At 36.3% G+C, this 21,537-nt stretch overlaps 1 long non-coding RNA gene across 2 annotated transcripts in view; it reads right to left on the bottom strand.

Annotated features, from left to right (window-relative positions):
- The window catches only part of LOC122467726, a 48,749-nt gene that overhangs the window by 6,599 nt on the left and 20,613 nt on the right, over positions 1-21,537 (bottom strand). For both annotated transcript variants that reach the window (XR_006293049.1, XR_006293050.1), the window contains exon 3: positions 13,339-13,409. This is a non-coding gene — a long non-coding RNA (uncharacterized LOC122467726). The remainder of the gene's footprint in view (positions 1-13,338; positions 13,410-21,537) is intronic.

Below are 21,537 nucleotides of genomic sequence, written 5' to 3'. Positions count from 1 at the left end.
ACTGCTGTGGGCAAATGGAAGCGAAGAAAAGTTCAAAGAAGAGAAGCCAGGCTTGGATTTCTCTGCTTGTAATGGGAAGCCTGGTGATTAAAGTGAATGAGAAGTGAAAGAAATGGTAGTAAAAAGACACGGAAGGGATGAAGGGAGAGTCTCAGAAGATCCATTTTGATGCCAATGTTCTTGCCTTCTTCAGTAAAGAAGCTTATCAGCATCTCTCCATAAGTTAAATGAATCATTAACAAAATCACACCAGTTCTCAATTTTGACAAATCTGCCTCCTATCCCTCCTGACTCCTGCAGTCTGGCATTAGTTCACTTCATTCTACTACAACCTCCACCAGAGGAGATTTCTTTCCACCCTGATTTCCCAAATTTCTATCACTTTCAGTATTTCTCTAAGTATGTATTTAGGTAGAAGAGAACAGCAGTGAAGAGCACAGACTTTGAAACTACACTGCCTGCATTCTAATCCGAGGCCTAGCAACCTGGGAAAGTTGCCTGGTCTCTTTAAAGTTCAATTTCTTTATCTGTAAAGTGGAGTTGATGATAGATAAGGTTCACTTTCAGTGATAAAGCAAGGAAAACACTTGGAACATAGTAAGAATTCAATAAATGTTAGTGTTATTATTACAGACCATCTTCAACTTCCATACAACAGTCATCTAGCATATGACTCATGCTTTCATACATCATACATTGATACTCCTAAAATGCTGAATATCAAACATCAGCTGACTCACTATGTTGTCTAGTTAATCAGGACAGTTGACTACCAGCTAGTAAGAGAGGACAGGAAGTTGCAATGTATAGACACCTGTGGCAGTATTAACCCCTGAGCTGATGCAAAGCAAACTTTCTGGCAGATCTATGTTGTCTCTTCCAGTCAGATGCCATAATTAGTCAACTAGAAATCATGATTGTGTTTCTTTTCTAATAAAGTTATTGTTTTCTGTAGCATTAATACTCACATTGTTCTGAAATTTCAGGATAATGTGCTTTCATGTGAGTTTTTTTGTTGTTATTCATTTTGCTGTTTTCCACCTTTAGACTTACTTCAATTTGGAAAAAATTTCTTGTTTTTTGCAATTCTACTCTACTATTTTCTCTGTTCTTTTTTTTAATTTAATTTTTAAAATGTTTTATGTATTTTTGAGAGACAGAGACAGTGTGTAAGCGGGAGAGGGGCAGAGAGAGAGACACACAGAATCCAAAGCAGGCAGGCTCTGAGGTGTCAGCAAGAGCCCTACACGGGGCTCAAACCCACGAGCTGTGAGATTATGACCCAAGCGAAGTCAGAAGCTTACCCAGCTGAGCCACCCAGGCATCCCTGTTCTTTCTTTTTGAACTTAGATACAGACCTCTTGGATCAGGCCTCTAATTTTTTTTCATTTATTTCCTATTACACATTTCTTTGTCATTTTATTTTCTGGGAGATTTACTTTCTGGGGTATTTTATTATTTTTGGTACAACTGTAAATGGGACTGTTTTCTTCATTTCTCTTTCTGCTGCTTCATTATTAATGTATAGAAATTCAATGGATTTCTGTACATTGATTTTGTATTCTGTGACTTTACTGAATTCATTTATCAGTTCTAGTAGTTTTTTGGTGGAGTTTTTCAAATTTTCTGTTTATAGTATCATGACATCTGTAAATAGTGAAAGCTTTACTTCTTTCTTACCAATATGGATGCCTTTTAAATCTTTTTTGTTGTCTAATTATTGTGGCTAGGACTTCCAGTACTATGTTGAATAACAGTGATGAGAGTGGACATCCTTGTCTTGTTCCTGGCTTTAGGGGAAAAGTTCTTAGTTTTTCCTCATTTATTATGATATTAGCTGTAGGTTTTCATATAAGGCCTTTATTATGTTGAGGTATACTCCTTCTAAGTCTACTTTGTTGAGGTGTTTTTTTTTTTAATCATGAATGGATGTTGTGCTTTGTCAAATGCTGTGGCAAATGATCACATGGTTTTTATTCTTTCTCTGAATGATGTGTTGTATTATGTTGATTGATTTGCAAGTACTGAACCACCCTTAAAACCCAGAAATAAATACCACTTGATAGTGAATGATTTTTTCAATGTATTGTTGGATTTGGTTTGCCAATATTTTTTTGAGGATTTTTGCATCTATGTTCATCAGAGATATTGGCCTGTAGTTCTTTTTTTGTGGTGTCTTTATCTGGTTTTGGTATCAGGGTAATGCTGGCTTCATAGAATGAATTTGGAAGTTTTCTTTCCTCTTCTATTTTTTTGAAAAGTTTGAGAAGAATAAGTATTAATCCTTCTTTAAATGTTTGGTAGAATTTCCCTGTGATGCTGTCTGGTCCTGGATCTTGGTTTATTGGGAGTTTTTTGATTACTGATTCAATTTCATTACTGGTAATTTGTTCAAATTTTCTATTTTTACCAGTTTCAGTTTTTGTAGGGTATATGTTTCTAGGACTTTGTTCAATTTGTTGGCATATAATTTTTCATAATATTCTCTTACTATCATTTGTATTTCTGTTGTGTCAGTTGCTATTTCTTCTCTTTCATTTCTGATTTTGAGTCCTCTCTCTCTCTTTTTTTGATGAGCCTGGCTAGAGCTTTATCAATTTTGTTTATCTTTTGAAAGAACCAGCTTCTGGTTTTATTGATCTGTTCTATTGTTTTTCAGTTTCTATATCATTTATTTATGCTCTAATGTTTATTATTATTTCCTTCCTTCTGCTGGTTTTAGGTTTTGTTCATTCCTATTTTCTAGCCTTCTTAGATTAAAAAGGTTAGTTTTTTTGAGATTTTTCTTGTTTCTTGAGGTAAGCCTGTATTGCTGTAAACTTCTCTCTTAGAACTGCTTTTGCTGCATCCCAAAGATTTTTGGACCATTGTGTTTTTTTTTTTTAATTTTTTTTTTCAACGTTTATTTATTTTTGGGACAGAGAGAGACAGAGCATGAACGGGGGAGGGGCAGAGAGAGAGGGAGACACAGAATCAGAAACAGGCTCCAGGCTCTGAGGCATCAGCCCAGAGCCCGACGCGGGGCTCGAACTCATGGACCGCGAGATTGTGACCTGGCTGAAGTCGGACGCTTAACCAACTGCGCCACCCAGGCGCCCCTGGACCATTGTGTTTTTATTTTCATTTGTTTCCATGCAATTTTTGATTTCTTCTCTGATTTCTTGTTGATGCATTCATTGTTTAGTAGCATATTATTTAGCCTCCATGTATTTGTGCTCTTCCAGAATTTTTCTTGTCATTGATTTGTAGTTTCATAGTGTTGTGGTCAGAAAGGATGCATGATATGATTTTGATCCTTTTGAATTTGTTGAGACTTCTTTCATGGTCTAATAATGTGATACTTTCTGAAGCATGTTCTGTGTGTACTTGAAAAGAATGTGTATTTCACTGTCTTAGAATGGAATGTTCTGAATATATCTGTTGAATCCATCTTGTCCAGTGTGTCATTCAAAAACCACTGTTTTCTTATTGATTTTCTGTTTGGATGATCTGTCCATTGATGTAAGTAGGGTGTTAAAGCCCCTACTATTATTGCATTACCATCAATTGGTTTCTTTATGTTTGTTATTAACTGGTTTATGTATTTGGGTACTTTTAGCTTGGGTGCATAAATATTTACAATTGTTAGATCTTCTTGTTGGATTGTCCCCTTTATATAGTGTCCTTCTTTGTCTCTTGTTATGGTCTTTGTTTTAAAGTCTATTTTGTCCAATATAAGTATTTCTACCCAGCTTTCTTTAAACATCCGTTTGCATTATAAATGTTTCTCCATCCCCTTACTTTCAATCTACCTGCGTTCCTAGGTCTGAAATTAGTCTTTTGTAGGCAGTATACAGATAGGTCTTGTTTTTTTAATCTATTCTGTTGCCCTATGTCTTTTGATTGAAATGTCTAATCTATTTACATTCAAAGTAATTACTGAAAGGTATGTATTTATTGACATTTTGTTACTCATATTGTGGTTATTTTTGTAGTTCTTCTCTGAGCCTTTATGCTTTTACTCTCTCATAGTTTGCTGGCTTTATTTAGTGATATATTGGGTTCCTTTTTCTTTATTTTTTGCATATCTATTACTGGTTTTTGATTTGTGGTTACCATTAGGTTTGGATATAACATCTTATGCACATAGCAGTCTATAGTAAATTGATAGTCATTTAAGTTTGAACCCATTCTTTATTCCTCTCACCTCAACCCCATATTTAGGGTATATTGTGTCATATTTTGTATCCTTTTACTTTGTGAATCCCTTGACTGATTTTTATAGATATATTTATTTTTACTGCTTTGCTTACTCGTATTTATGGTCTTGTATTTCCACTCAGAGTTCCCTTTAACATTTCTTGGAAGCTGGTTTAGTGGTCATAAACTCCTTTAGCTTTTATTTGTCTGAGAAACTTTTTAACTCTCCTTCTATTCTGAATGATAGCCTTGCTAAATAGAATATTATTACCTGTAGATATTTTCCTTTATACTTTGAATAGATCATTCCAGTCCCTTTTGGCCTACAAAGTTTCTGCTGAAAATCTGTTAAGAGACTTATGGGGTTTCCCTTGTATGTAACTGTCTTCTTTTCTCATGCTGCTTTAAAATTCTTTATTACTACTTTTTGCCATTTCAATTAATATGTGTATTGGTGTGGATCTTGTTGGCTTGATTTTGTTTAGAGATCTCTATTCTTCCTAGATCTGGATATCTGTTTCCTTCTGCAGATTAGGGAAATTTTCAGCTATTATTTCTTCATATAAAATTTCTGCCCCCCCTTTTACTTGTCTTCTTCTTCTGGGATCCCTATAATGCTGATGGTCACTGACTTCCCTAAGTCTATTCATATCTTGATAATTTTTTTTTCATCTGCCCAGCTTGATTACTTTCCATTGCTGGTCTTGGGGTCACTGTATTCCATATAGTATATTTTTTAAATTTCATTTATTGTGTTCATCTGTGATTGGTTCTTTTTTATCTTTTTGTTAAGGATTTCACTGATGTCCTCCACTCTTTTCTCAAGTCCAGGGAGTAGTTTTATAATCATTACTTTAAATTCTCCATTAGGCATATTACTATATCCTTTTTGCTGAGTCTCTTGCTGTGGTTTTGTCCTGTTCTTTCATTTGGGACATATTCCTTTGTCTTTTCATTTTGTCTCTCTGTGTCTGTTTCTCTGTGTTAAGAAAGTCAGCTATGTCTCCGGCTCTTAAAAGCAATGGCCTTATGAAGAAGAGGTCCTGTAGTGCCCTGCAGTGTGGTATACCATGTTCCTCAGAAGCTGGTACTTCGAGGGGTGTCTCCTATGTGTGTTGCATGCATAGGTCATCGTCCTGATCAAATTTTCGTTCAGTCCAGCTGCATGCAGAGGCTCTCTTTGCCTGTTGTGGCAAAGTGTTTGGTCTACAGATGGGGTGGAGCATGCGATTTTAACAAGGTGTGACTCAGGCTTCAGCAGTGTCAGCTGCCCCCCCACCACCATGAGGACTGAGGCTTCACAAAGCATGCAGTTCAGGAGGCAAGGTGTTGGCAAGGTTTGCACAGGTCTTCTGGGGGAGGAGGCCCACAGCACTGGGACTGAGGCAAAAGTGACTGGGAAGAGTGGATCCACCAAAGTGTGAGGGGGTGAGGCTTGATGTAGAAAGTTAGATAGTGAATGCTGGCGTAGAGGTGGCTCCTGCAGTTGGCCATGTGTTTATGCTAGGAGATGGGGAAGGGAGATGGTGTCAGCCAGTTCCTTTGTTCCTGGAGAAGTTCCTCAGCAGTTCCTGCCACTCCATGATGTGCTCCAAAATGAGTCGACTCCTCTCCCTTCCGTATGTCCCAGGTATTTTTCAAACTGCTGCTTCTAGGCTTTATCTCCTCAGACTGTTGTGCTGTCTCTTTAAGGGTGGGGACTCTGCTTCCTCTCACCCTCTGAGCTCTTCCAGATCTGAGTCCACTGACTTCTAAAATCTCAGGCTTTAAGTCCTGTTGGTTGTAAGAACTCACGAAATTCAGCCCCTCTCACTTTCAAAGCAAAATCTTATAGGGGGTTCATCTTCCCCATGTGGATTCTCCAGTTTTATAATCTATTTCTCTCCCTTCTCCATGCCCCTGGATCTCCCACTCCCCGCCCCAAGTCTCTCTGTTCTTACCCACTCTATTTTTAGTTGTGGAGTTTGTTCTGCCAGTCTTTGGGTCATTTTCTGGGTTACTTATGCTGATGTGTTATCTAGTTGTATCCATGGGACAAGGTGAGCTTAGGGTCCTCTTACTGTCATCTTCCCAACTTTGCCCTCAATCTCATATTACACTTTTAGAATAAGAAAATAAGATACTAGAAGACCAAGTCATTTATGGTGTGGTATGTAAACTGTTTCCAACTCTAGCAAACAGGGAAATTAAATGATCAGAGCAATTTCAATATAATAAATGACATTAGCATAAAAAATATTTCTATATTTGTCCTAAATTTGGAAGTTATGTATGAATGACATTATTTAGTTGGCTTAAATAAAACATTTCTGCAAAATACACATATTAATCACATGCTATATATATATATTGGTAATACATAATAGTCAACAAAATCATCAAAGAAAAATTAAAAATAAGGGTAAGAACTTGTCCAATATATAATCCCAAAGCTTAATGCACTAGAAACTCATGCTTCTGTGTAAAAGTTCAAATGTCATATTTTAGCTAAGATGATACTACACTGGTTTTCTGGTGAAACCTTTTTCTGCACCTTCTGCATCACCCTACTTTGGTTATGATAAACTCAACCCCACTTTAGCTCACTACAAAGCATTTTATTTACATTTTTTATATCTCTTAGACTCATCTTTACCTCTCTGATTATAAACTTATAGGTTGCCAGGCCAGGTCCTATAGATCCAAGAATCAAAGCGTCTGTCTTCATAATCATGTCGAATCCCTGGATAGCTGTATATTTTACTCCAGAAGGAGGAGATTGTTTATATCTGGCTCTCATCCTTCCTTAGTTTGCATTATAACCAGAAAATTATGTATTCTTGAGTTGAACTAGCTCACAAAATAACAAATGAGTAATGATACTTGGCTCTTGTTTTCCTTTTTTAATTTTAAAGGACATAATGTGTGTTATCTCAGAGAATGTCAGTTTGCTGATTCAAATTTGGCCATGTGGTTGAATCCAGCTGCCCTTTATAACTCTACTTTTTATATATTTCAAATTTCTTTCACATTCCAAATAGCATAAGTGAATGCATTTTCAAGGCCAAAATTGGCATTCCTCTTGGATTTTTGTTGAGAACTATTCCACTCAGAATGAACTTCTTTAGGCCATGACCTTTTTCTTCCCATACTCCACAGCCTTAAAATCTGAGGCATATGGGATCTCTACATATTACCTGCCAAGGAGATTGTCTAGCTAAAAATGAATTCAAATGCGTGTATTTTTATAAAGTTTCAAAAATGAGCTTTCATTTATTAGATTTCTACAGCACCTTTCTCCAAAGACTCAATGTGTCTTAAACACGCTATAATATACTTTAAACAGGTGTTTCCAAATTTGGCATTATATGTGAGAAATACTGCTAAAATTATGAATTCTAACTGTAAATTATTTAAGGAATGAAAGGAAGTTTTAGCAGCATTTAAAAATTATATATATATATATATTTTTTTTTTTTCCAGGCTTGTTAGCTTTGTCAGAACCTCTTTCCATGAGAATTTCAGGGTTAGCTTTGAAACAGTGAATGTTACCTATAAATACAGGCACTTGACTGTTTTGCAGTTTTCTTGTTTGCAAAGGATCTGATGTTTCCCTTGATTTCTAGAAATACAACAACAGCTATTTTTGTCCAAAAGTCAAGCGACAGACCCAACAGTTCTTGGATGTTTATTAGGTCGGACTTATAGGGGTTCCCAATTCTTTTGCAGTTAATATGCTATTTCTTTTATTTTTGCTGTCAGTGGTGAAGCAAGATTGAGCACAAGGGAGTTGTCATCAATAAGCTCTTATTCCCTTGACAGCAGAGGGAAAAGAGCATGAGGGTGAGGGAGGCAATTACTATCCTTCTCTTCTTAGATGAGGAAATAAACACATTATAATCTTTAAGTTAGAGGTAATTCAAAAAGTCAGAGTCAGGCAATGCCTTCCAATTTAGAGACATTTTCTCTTTCTTTGCCACTCCTTCTTCAAACTACAACAATAATAAAAGAAACCCCATAATCAAAGAACCAACTCCGACCTCCCCATCCTAGAAATCCCAAATTGTGGGCTTCAGTTGCATTCTGCTCTGTTCTTTTCTTTCTTCTCTTTTTTACTCAGGTGGATTGCTTTCAGCTGGGGCAGTCTTCATTCCACATGAGCTTTGAAATCATATCCCTGGATCTGTATAGAACGGCAGTGGTTCAAAGTATTAGTAGCAGCCTTCCATAGTAATGCTGCCATTAGATCATTATGACTATTCTAAGGTTCTGCCTGTGAGCATGGCATGAATTTTATATTTGGAAATAAAATCCTCCCGGGATACCACAAAGCTGCACGCCAGCTTTGCCCCTTCTTGAAGGCCATTAGGATTGGCTGCCCTGCCTTGGTCTTGTGTTTCGCAGGAATAAGTCCTGCCGTGTTTGTTTCACATAAGAACCCCTTCAATTTGTTTATAATGATCTGAATGATATTATTAGCTGAACAAAGCCACTCAATGGTGACATTTATTAACCAGTCATATCATCTGTGTTTAAATCTCATATTACATTTCAGGGAAATAGTGTGAACCTAACTCCAGCATAACTTTTCTTTGGGGACCATTGCTTTGTATTGAGTTTGAAATAAAATAGAAGAACATAGAGAGCAGGTTTTATTTCCAGGAGAGCATTTCACTTAAGAGGTTTACACTGAGCCAGATTATGTATAGAGGCTCACAGAAATGTAGATGTTGGAAATTTTCAACCTAGTGCTGGCTATAGGTCTTTCTGGATAAGTTAGGGAGTATGGTTCATTTTAAAAGGGGGGTATGGGAATTGGAATGAACAGTGCCATTAAAGTAGAATAGAGGTATAAGGAAATGAATGGAAGAAAATCATGTCTATAAAAATGAAGTCTTTGTGCATGAGCTTGGAGAGTGATGGTTTTCTTATAATTCCTCCATGGGGATGAGTGTGCATGTATGGGATAATGCCCACTGTCTGGGAAAAAGGTATGCAGATATCACAGACTATGGTAGGTATGTGGGTAAATTACAACATAGAGAAATTAAAACATGATTGAAGAATGACAGTCTGTTTATGTGAAAGCAAGAAAGGATGGCATGTGTATATGATTTTGAATGATAATGGAACGATATACTTTAAAAGTTTATTGTGGAAAATCTTAAATATTACCCAAGATTAGAAGGAATAGTATAATGAACCCTCATATACCTATTGCTCAACTTCAACAATGAACTCATGGTCAATCTTGTTTTACCTTTACTTCCCCTCTCCTCTATTACTGTTGTATTAAAGATACCATGTCTTTGCATCCATAACTATTTCTGTATGAATAAAAGATAAGAAATTTAAAAAAATCACAAAAATGATAACATTATCATCCCAATAAAAATAATAATTCCTTACTATCATCAAATATCCAGTCCGCATCCCAATGTCTCTGTCTCCTATTTTTTTAATATGAAATTTATTGTCAAATTGATTTCCATACAACACCCAGTGCTCATCCCAACAGGTGCCCTCCTCAGTGCCCATCACCCACTTTCCCCTCCCTCCCACGCCCCATCAATCCTCAGTTTATTCTCAGTTTTTAAGAGTCTCTTATGGTTTGCCTCCTTCCCTCTCTGTAACCTTTTTCCCCCCTTCCCCTCCACCATGGTCTTCTGTTAAGTTTCTCAGGATCTACATAAGAGTGAAAACATATGGTATCTGTCTTTCTCTGTATGACTTATTTCACTTAGCATAATACCTTCCAGTTCCACCCACGTTGCTACAAATGGCCATATTTCATTCTTTCTCCTTGCCAAGTAGTATTCCATTGTGTATATAAACCACAACTTCTTTATCCATTCATCAGTTGATGGACATTTAGGCTCTTTCCATAATTTGGCTATTGTTGAAAGTGCTGCTATAAACATTGGGGTACAAGGGCCCCTATGCATCAGCACTCCTGTATCCCTTGGGTAAATTCCTAGCAGTGCTATTGCTGGGTCATGGGGTAGATGTATTTTTAATTTTTTGAAGAACCTCCACACTGTTTTCCAGAGTGGCTGCACCAGTTTGCATTCCTACCAATAGTGCAAGAGGGTTCCCATTTCTCCACATCCTCTCCAGCATCTATAGTCTCCTGATTTGTTCATTTTAGACACTCTGACTGGTGTGAGGTGATATCTCAGTGTGGTTTTGATTTGTATTTCCCTGATGAGGAGTGACATTGAGCATCTTTTCATGTGCCTGTTGGCCATCTGGATGTCTTCTTTAGAGAAGTGTTCATTCATGTCATGTGCCCATTTCTTCACTGGATTATTTGACAGGAAACCATCAAAACGCTAGAGGAGAAGGCAGGAAAAAACCTCTCTGACCTCAGCCGCAGCAATTTCTTATTTGACACATCTCCAAAGGCAAGGGAATTAAAAGCAAAAATAAACTATTGGGGCCTCATGAAGATAAAAAGCTTCTGCACTGCAAAGGAAACAATCAACAAAACCAAAAGGCAACCGACTGAATGGGAAAATATATTTGCAAATGACATATCAGACAAAGGGCTAATATCCAAAATCTCTAAAGCACTCACCAAACTCCACACCTGAAAAACAAATAATCTGTCTCCTATTTTTTATGATTGGTTTGTTCAAACCAGAATGTCAGCAAGATCTGCACATTACCGAATGATTGTTATGTCTCTTAAGAATCTTTTATTTTTTTATTTAAACAATTTTTTATTTATTTTTGAGAGACAGAGTGTGTGTGCAAGTTAGGGAGAGACGGAGATAGAGGGAGAGAGAATCCCAAGCAGGCTCCACACTGTCAGTGCAGAGTCTGATGCAGGGCTCGAACCCACAGACTGAGATCATGACCTGAGCTGAAATCAAGAATCAGATATCAACTGACTGAGCCACCCAGGTGCGCCAAGAATCTTTTAATCTGTAAGTTATACCTCTATTTTTCCTTGCAATTTATTTATAAAAATTGGGTCATTTTTTCTGTAGAGCTTCCCACATTTTGGATTTTGTTGATTGCATCTCTTTTTTATTTCCTGTGGAATAGTAGTTAGACTAAGAGGCTTGATATGATCCAGGTTTGATTATTTGACAAGAATACTTCATAAGTGGTATAGTGTATTTCCGTCAAGAAACACATAATGTGTGGTTTTTATTTTCTGGGATGTAAGCATCAACTGATGCTTATTGCCTAGATCTATTATTGCATTAAGGGTTTGCAACATGGAGTTTTCTTCATTTCTTTGCTAGAAAATATCTATAGTGAGAAACTTTTCTTTAACAACTATTATTTTTCCCTGAGGCATAGTTCTTACAAGAAAGTCAAATTAAATATTTGTTTCTCTTTATTTAGGTGGTCTCCTAATACTCTCTCTGATCATTGAGGTTTATTTCCTTTAGTACTACTATGAATGCATTGATTTTAACATATGTGATCAGTTTAAATCTATAACAATAATTAATAATAATTAACTATAATAATATAATAGCTATAAATTATTGTACTGTTAATATATTATTATATTTCATTTTATATATGATAATAATGGTAATACTGATTATTATTATTTGATGCTCAAGCTGTCCCACTTTTGGCTAATAGGAACCTTTTCAAATTGGCTTAGCATAGTAGCTTCTGAGAACTTTCTTGCCTTTTGACCTAACTAGATATCCTAGTCTCAACTTGTACCTTTCCTACACAAGACCTGGAATTAACCATTTCTTCAGGAAGTCTTGATTTCTTTCAGTGGGAAATGGAAATTAGGAGTGTTCATCACTTTTGGTTTGTGGTTTGTTTGTGGAATGGTTTGCATTAGGGCTTGCCAATATTTCTGAAGTACATAGTGCTTGTTCAGCTCACATCTGTTCAATGGCATTATTTACAATTGAATCAGGATGCTTTGTGTTGTAAGAAACAGAAAATCTGACCTAAGCTAACATGAAAAATAAGGGAATTTTCTTTCCCCTTTGTTTCTTTTTTTGTAGCTGAAAATTCCAGAGATAAGATTAGGTTCAAATGAGGCTTCTAGTTTCTTTCTGTCTCTTCCATATACCTTTCTTAATGTTGGTTCTATTCTAAGACTTGCCCTCATGCTCCTGAGGTGGCTGCCATCAGCTCCAGGGCTGCATGCCTCCACATTTGCATCCAGCAAAAGGCATCTTTGTCTCTTCCTTCCCAGAAATAATTCTGAGATTCACTCTGAATGAAAATCTTTAGTTAGGTCATGTGCTCAAGGCAGAGCCAAAAACTTGTTAGATGGATGGAATGTGCTAATTGGTTTAACCTAGATTACATATTCTACTCCTGGAGTTGGAGATAATAAGAGGCTCTCTGAAATGACTTGAATCTTCAAACAGAAATTGGGACTGTTGGAAAGGAAGGGAGGGAGTAGATACTGGAGATGGTCCAACAAATATCCATTATTGCAATATAGTATTTTTTTCTTTTTTCTATCCATCTATCAATTCAACTATTCGTGCTACCCTAGGCCCTATTTTAAGCATTAGGGAGAAAAAGAGGAGTAAAGAATAATTTCTGGTCTTAAGGAATCTGTAGACCAATATAAGTAGGCATATTATCCTTTTAATAACCATAAGAGAAAGCTACACGGGGTACATTAAAGTCCAAAGAATGAAGTAATAATTTCTATTTAGGTAGAGGTCTTTCCAATGCAAAGATTTCATGATTCTGTGGTTATATTGTGGTAGATTTGCTATTGTCCTTGGAACCTACAATGGAAGATAGAAACACTGAAACATCATAAAAATACTATTTTTTCTCAATGGTGAATTCATCCAGAAAACTCACATCTCTAGCATAAAGGTATCAGCTGTATAAGAACTACTCTCTGGATTAGTTGGAAGAGATATGGTTGGAAGAGACAGAATATTAGTGTTCTTTCAGAGATAAGAGAAACTTGTGTTGTTAATGAAAAGCTGTTTGATCTTTCTGAGCTGGTTCAGATATAATCAGAACATTATATATTTTTAATTTAAAAGAAAACAAGGTGCCAAATCGAGATTGTTACTTTGGGCTGACCATTTATTCAGGTGTAGTGTTTTGGATTATAATATAAAATTTCTTTATCACACGAATTATAACAGAGCAGAATTTGCTAAGTGAATACCTCTTAAATCCCTTCCAGGCAAGTCTCATTTTAAAGAGCAAAAGGTATACCTTGTCGAGAGAGAAGTCCCACAGCAGAATCTCTGGTTTGAAAGTCACAGACACAGTGATGAGATCATCAACTGAAAAATAAATTAAAAATACCCTGATCCCACTTGTTATGATGAGCATTGGCTGTTATATGTAAGTGATGAATCACTAAATTCTACTGAAATCAAAATTACACTATATAACCAATTAAAATTTAAATAAAAATTTGGAAGAAAAAAATAGCCTGATCCAACCTGCATACATGGTATGGCAAGGAAACAATTAATTTAAAGCCTAACATACCTCCAATTTCTTCTTCTTCTTTTTTTAATGTTTATTTACTTTTCACAGAGAGAGAGAGAGAGAGAGAGAGAGAGAGAGAGAGAGAGAGTTCAAGGGGCAGAGAGAGGGAGACACAGAATCTGAAGCAGACTCCAGGCTCCAAGCTGTCAGCACAGAGCCCAATGTGGAGCTGGAACTCACCAACCTGTGAGATCATGACCTGAGCCAAAGTCGGATGCTCAACCGACTGAGCCACCCAGGCACCCCCTTCCAATTTCTTTAATACTATTATTAAAGACACTTTTCTATTTTGTCAGCTGGTGTGAGAGTCTAGTAATAAATTACAATAACAATTTATTCTATAAAATATCAACTTAATCTTTTAAACCCATGGAATGTCACCTATGTTTTTTAATCATTAAAGTGACCCTTGCATTCCTTTCACAACCTACTTTTTATCATTAAAATGTTTGGTACTTGTTAATTGACCATATCCTGCCTTGGTCTCCAATTCCTGCTCACTTTTATTACCAATTTCTTGGAGACCTATCACATTGTACTGCAGAAGGCTTACTGTGGTCAAGTTTGCCTTGGAAAAGTGTTTGGGGAAAAAACAAACATCCAGCCCAAACTCAACCATCTGTGCTGTTTGATGGGGCGTTCCTGATGCAGGCATCAGTCCTGGCTGAGAGTTACCATAGAGTACAATTGTTTATGCTGTGCCACAGTGTAGAGCAGACAATACCACACAATCAAAGCCTTCACACTCAAACAGACATCACACTCTGTAATTATATTTGTCTGACAGATTATTATAATTGTACATGGCAGGTAGTGTAAAGCAGCTCCTTTTTACAGCTTAAATAATGTGGCATATTCTGCATACTCTAAATCAACCTTGCAGAAGGTAAATTATGAAAGCTAAATGCATGTTGAATGTTTTTATTTACTCTTTTAGTTAGCATCTTGTGTGGTGCTAGACAGCAAAAGAGTATTACCTTTTTTTGTCTGGTAGTATTTCATTTAACACTTTGTTGTACAAAATTCCTTTCTGGGTGGCAACTTCTTTTATTTTGGTATACTCAGGGAAACTCCAGCAATGATTATTTGTAAGGTTTTTCCCCACACCCAAAATGACCAAATAGCATGCTAAGTCACAATGAAGATAAAATGCATTTCTTAAAAAACAAAACCTTATTATAAACTCAATTATATGGTTCTTTTTTGATAGTCTTCTGAACTAAGGAAATGCTTTTGGTAGGGTCTTCTAGTGTTCACCATGTCTGATTCTCCTTGAATCATATGAAAGGATTACATTGCTCTGAGACCTTGCAATTAGATGGGGCCATGTTGACTACCTTTTGCAATTGGTTGTGGGTAAAACTAATACATATCGTTTCTAATACTGATATATGCTTAGCAGTTGATACCCTCTAGTGCCTTTCTACCCTGCTAGTGACTGAGGAGTCTGCATGTTGCAGAAGGGGTAGCTGTTAGAAGGTAGTATCTTTGTCAGCCCTAGTCCCTGAGTAAATGAAGCTGAGACACTGCCAGGTTTTTCATTCATTAATTTAGCCTACCCTGATTGATACAGAATTCCTCAATATTTGATTTGTCTATGTTGGCCACATTTGCATTTAGATATATCGGTCTGTTGTAGTTTCTATACTGTGATTCTCCTCCATAAATATACATGATGAAATACTAAAAGTTACTTTACACGTATTAACAAGTGCTGGCATTGTACGTTCTTTACATAGTCTATGGTTAATCCTCATAAAAATTTATAAGATGAGATCATTCAGGTTAAAGCACTGTTCACAATCAGTCCTGTCTAGGGGCATCTGGGTGGCTCAGTTGGTTGAGCATCCAACCTCGGCTCAGGTCATGATCTCACAGTTAGTGAGTTTGAGTCCCACATCGGGCTTGCTGCTGTTAGTGCAGAGCCCAATTTGGATCCTCTGTCCCCCTTTCTCTGTCCCTCCCCCCCCCAAACTGCCCATGTGCTCTTTCTCTCTCATTCTTTCTCTCTCTCTCTCTCAAAAATACATTTAAAAAACCCCAGTCCTGTCTAGCTCCAAAATCTATAGCAGTTCCATTTCTTTTTTTAAGTTTATTTATTTTGAGACAGAGAGAATGAGTGCATACAAGCAGGGAAGAGAGAGGGAGAGAGAGAATCGTAGGCATTTTCAGTGTGGACCTGATGTGGGGCTCAAACTCACAAACCAGGAGATCATGACCTCAGCCAAAGTTGGATGCTTAGTCAACTGAGCCACCCAGGCGCCCAGTTCCATTTTACTATGCAGACTTATATTATTTTTTCCCTGAAATGGAGAAATGAATTTAAAAATAAATATGAAAAATAAAAATATTTCTATTTCCCAACACTTTATAGTGTTCTATTTATTTATTGCCTGGATTGATGTGTGGGGTTAGATGCTGCATAAGGCAAATCTTAAATAGCAAAGCAGTGTCTTCAGAAACTTTTATTCTAAAAGGACATGAAACCGACATAAATGCATTCAAATAAAATGGTTGACATTCCAACTGTGAAATATTATCAAGTGTGTCCATGAACTTCTTGGATGTACTTTTAGGGACTGAAGTCAGTCTTATATGTTCATATCTAGGTGTTAATAGTGACTGGCAGGTCACATGTTCTAACTCATTCATGACAGTAGATGCTACTGAAGTCTTCTTCAACATTTTCCTGATGACATTTTCCTGATTTTTCCAAGTTTTCCCACTGTTCTAGTTCTTTATTTAGAGGATAACACTCACTGAGTAGTTTTTAAAAACCAATTTATTTCTAATTAATTCACAGAGACTACCCTATTCCAAATTGTTTCTGAAATACATATCAAAGTATAAAAAAAATTCCTTGTTCTGCTTATTTATTTCACTTTCCAATCTGTTCCATTTATATGAAGCTTCCCTAAACTGCCAATATCTCTTTTATGGGTCTCTGCCCCTACTATGGATCCTTACCTCTGTAGCCTGATTAGATTATAGACGGATCTTTAATTTAAGGGGAATTAGTCCATAGGCAGCTAGACATAGGTGATTTGGGCCTGCCTAGAAAGATTATCTGGGCCAATCAAATTCATTTCTAAGAGTTGAAGATTAAGAAATTAAAAAACTAAGCTAATATCAATGGTAACCAAAATGGTAGTATTTACCTGACTCACTGATTTTTGTTGAGAAGCAAGTATTATAAACTTCATCATCAGGGAACTTCCTGCAATGTGAGAATTACCAAGGTAACATAAAATCAAGGAAGGGATGGTCTTACTAAGAGAAGAAAGCTTTAAGACAGAGAAAAAATATTCTATGGAAGATAAAGCAACAACTTAACATTCTGTGAAGTATTAGATCTTTTTATGAAGATAATCTCCATTGTTCTGGGTTATGGAATCCACTAAAGTATTACCAGAACCAGAAGAACAACCTAGAAAGTGGTCCAGGAAAGGATCTGAGAAGATACTCAGATCTACAATTTTTGGCAGAAAATGAGCAGTCTGGTAGCATATAGTTATAGTTCATAATTTTTCTAATAGTTTGGAAATTTGACTTTGACCCACCTATGGAGATTAAATAATTTGGAGAAAAAAATGTCTATTAATGTTAGAAATTATAGACAGGTACCTTTTACATGTGCTTGATTCAAATATCTTTATCACCTGCTTTAAAAAAATTGTTCAATTGGAGAAAAATCAACAATTGCTCACATTTAATTTGATAAGCCATCAAAGAAAGCTTAATATTTAGAGGTATGGGGGAACTGTACTAGATTGAGAGTCAGAAAATCAGGATTCTGGGTTCAGTTCTGCCTAAAACTTTCAGTGTGGCCTTAATAGTCATCCATTCCTGGGGTGCCTGGGTGGCTCAGTCGGTTGAACGTCCGACTTTGGCTCACATATGATCTCATGGTTGACGAGTTCGAGTCCAGCGTGGGGCTCTGTGCTGACAGCCTGCTTCGGATTCTGTCTCCCTCTCTCTCTGCCCCTCCCCCGCTCATGCACGCGTGCTCTCTCTGTCTCAAAAATAAATATAAACATTAAAAAAAATTTAAAAAATATTCATCCATTCCTTCTTTCAAGTATTCATTTAATTATCTATCTCCAACCAGGATGCTTGGATTTGAATTCCATCCCTATTACTTACTAGCCGTGAGACCTTAGGCATATTATTACTTCATCTCCATTTCCTCATTTGTAAATGAGGATACTACTACTTATCTCATAAGATTGTTACATTAACTACATAAATATGCTTAGAGCAGTACCTGACATACAATAAGGTTTGGCTAGGGCTGAGACTAGGGTGAGGCAATAGAGGTATGTAGAGGTTCAAATTTAAGGAGGTGCTTTACAACTCTGAAAGAGCAAGCCTCCTTAAATTTTGCTTCCCTGGTGCCTCTCCTATCTTATTCTAGTTCTCAGCCTATGTTAAGCTATTACGATTCCTTCATTTATATGTACTTTATTGTGAAAAGGTGTAAGGAGGGTTTTGGTATGCACACAAAAATGGAGATATTTAGAGTTTCTACCATATCAGTTTTTGTGAAGACTGAGATAATTCACATAAAGAGATTAGCATAGTATCTGGCATGTAATAGATCCTAAATAAATGTGAGCTTTAAAAAGAAAAGGAAGGTGATGGAGTTGGTAACCTCTAACATTGTCTCCTACTTCTAAAAATCTGTATTCTAAGATCTAGCTAGTTAAAATGTTTTGATTATTGATAAATGCTTTGAAGAAAGGTGGCACCAACATTTAGCAGTATAACTCTGTGGGGGTGGGATCATTACAGAATAGAGAGAAAACATGTTCTTAGTCTTCAGGGGCTTGCAATCAGGCTGAAAAAAGGCAGGTGAATAAGTAAAACATATTCTCATACATATGTAACAACGCTATCTATATCCAAATACACATTCCATGGGGAATAGCATGCTGTTGAGATGGAACTCTTTGGAAACTGCTTTATCTTCCAATCAGTCAGGAAAGATTTTGAGAAAGAGGCCAGCTTTGAGTGTTCTTTGAAGTATTCACTAGAAAAGGGCCATTGTTTAGTTTGATGGGAGTTTGGGAGGGTGTTCGAAGGCTGGGAGATAGAATCAGTGAAGTCTTAGGTTTAGAGCTGAATCACTGAAGAAATGATAAGGTAAAGGTAGACATTTTAAAAAGTGAAATGATGGGATAAAGGAACATAGTTTAGCTTGAGGATAGCCAAGAGAGATATTGGATGATCTTGATGGGTAGGTTCTAAAACTTAATGTGGACGTGATGGGACCCTTAAAATTTGTTACTATAACTGCCCATCACACTTACCAAGCTGAGTCTCTTGCATAACATATCTATTGGCCGTTATCTAAGGGCCACAGAAGTATAGAACTGCTGAAAATCCTGGTGATTTGGCTAAAATTGGTATAGATTACATTTCTGTCAAGAGAGATGTGTTAGAATTTATGATTAATTAACTGGTCAACAAGCTGAAAAGGGTCTACATGCTACTCAAAAGTAGGGTGACATCTTTTTATAATATAAATTAAGTATTGCTTCTGATATTTGAGGAAAATATAAGAAAAACAAACATTTCCTAGTGGCTTTGACTTTGAAGTAAAGACATACCCAGTGTAGATGCTTAAATATTTCTTCCATGGCTCATGGCATAGAAGTTATACAGTAGGTGCTCAATAAGTACTTGGTGAATGAATCAATAAATAGATGAGAGTTGTCTTTGGATTAGGTGGAAGTAATTGGTGCAGTGCTTCTTAAGTGTGCATATTATTTCATACACTTATTCTAAGGATGATGTTGCAGAAACAAATATATACAAAGTACACAATACTGAATTGTAGAAGTAAAATGTTAATTGAAGCAGATACAATTATTTTGACAAGTCTGGAGACAAAAGCGATGTTTTGTGTAATATATCTTTAAAACTAAATGGAAGTCAATAGAAAAGTTCAAGTCACTAAACTCACAAAAGCCAGAGGCTTTAAGAGCTACAAAACATCACACGAGGAGTGCAGATGGACAGGCTTTGGTATTCAAAAAGAACTTGCTATAAGTTCAGTACCATCTTAATTGGGTTCTCCAGGCAACCTAAATATCCAACAATAGGCAACACAGTGTTCCTTAATGGAATACTATATGGCTATTAATGTGTTACTGTAGTTGGAGAGTATTTAATCACATGGAAAAATGTTAAAACATTAAGTGGAAAGAGAAACACCAACTTAAAAATCAGTTTGTTTCAGATTCAAACATGTACAGAAGAAGCCTGGAATAATAAGATCTAACATCAGTAACAAGGATCATTTCTGAGAGATAGAATCATTGATTTTTTTTTCCTCCATGCTTGTGTATATTTTTGAATTTTTTAAAAAACAGATCTATATTTTAACAAATATTATGAAATTATTTCTTCAACTAAAGAAGAGACCAAAAGCACCTGCTCATAATGGGGACAGGACTCTGTTTCAATACTGAACTCAATGTCAATATCCAGCTGTCTCTGATCTTGAATTTACTTATGCCAATGATTTTCCCTTCTGCTTGCTGCATGGATTTAATGTTTCCTGCTATTTTAATACATCCATATCCTACCGTGTCCTAAATTTCATTTCATAAACTAGATTTATGAACGAGATGACACACTTGCTTTTTGGTACCTGAGCTTATTTTTGTTACTATGAATATTCAGGAATATGGCTCATAGTGGCCCCACTCTGCCCCATAAACTTCAGTAGGACAAAGACAGTTTCTGGAGCGATAAGGTCATATGGTCTATGAGGACAGTACCTTTGCTGATGGATGGGATAAAAGACAGAAAAGTCAGAAAGAAGACTATTATCTGAACTATTTCTGATACGACCAGGGCCTGTAGAAAGGTCAAATTAGGCTGTTTAGCATTTTAAAGGAAATGAATTGATTTGTTTCCTTAATACAGTGTAAGTACCACTGTCAACACATATAGTGTTTTAACATTATGAGCTTATTAAAATAGTAAATCTGTGGAGAACATTCAAATCTTCACACAATTATGCTTGAACCTAATGTACAAGTGAAAATAGGCAATGGTAATAACATCATACAACACTGGAGACAATTTCTCAGCCTGCAGGTACAAAAAATGTTACTGATTGCCTGAGCTCTGTGCCAGCTCCTTTTTATCTGTCTGCTTGCTGTTTTTCATTCAAATTATAACACCTTTTCCTGCAAGATAAATTAACAGGTTTTTCTCCCCCTAGTTTTAAGTTTAGATCCTTCGAAAAGCTTAACATAAAGTAGAGTCATTAGGCTTTGGTAAGAGGCCAAATTTAGGCAAAGCAGATACAAAAATACTTCATGTAAAATAAAAATTCAAATATGGGATGCATGCATGGAGCTGCCTGATTGCTGTATTTATGAGGGCCTGCAGGTTTGTTTTAATTTCTTCCTGCATTCATGAATCCTTGTTTTTATTTTTTTGCCGTCCTTTCTCTTACTGTAGGGGGTTTGTATTTGGCTTTCATTTCCCCTTCCTGGCCCTTTTTTTTAATGAGGAAATTAATTTTTTTCTTACCATTCACTAGAAGATTTTTTTTTTTGAAAGGTAAAACATGTCCTCTATTCTTGAGTAATCATTAATTTATTAAGGCAGAGTTCCATCTTGCCTGAGATATAGGTGAACATTTTGGTTTGGAGGCACCGATTGAGGACTGAGAAAAAAGAAAGATGATAGATAATGACAATCTGGAGCCTGTTCAGAGACTTCCGTGACTTTTAAACAGGCATTGTCTTTAAAATGTATCCAGGTGGGAGAGGAGGTTGGGAGGTAAATGGTATTCCAGGTGGAGGACATTTCAGTACTTTTCCTGACATTTTAGTTGAATATGCTTTATTTCTGTAAGGTTCTAAGACATACATGTGCAAATCAATAACCACTATTAAA

The sequence above is a fragment of the Prionailurus bengalensis genome, chromosome B3 (assembly GCF_016509475.1).
Source record: "Prionailurus bengalensis isolate Pbe53 chromosome B3, Fcat_Pben_1.1_paternal_pri, whole genome shotgun sequence".
In the NCBI taxonomy this organism is placed as follows: Eukaryota; Metazoa; Chordata; class Mammalia; order Carnivora; family Felidae; genus Prionailurus; species Prionailurus bengalensis.
The sequence above is the reverse complement of the archived record's forward strand: the minus strand, read 5'-3'. Positions and strand labels throughout refer to the sequence as shown.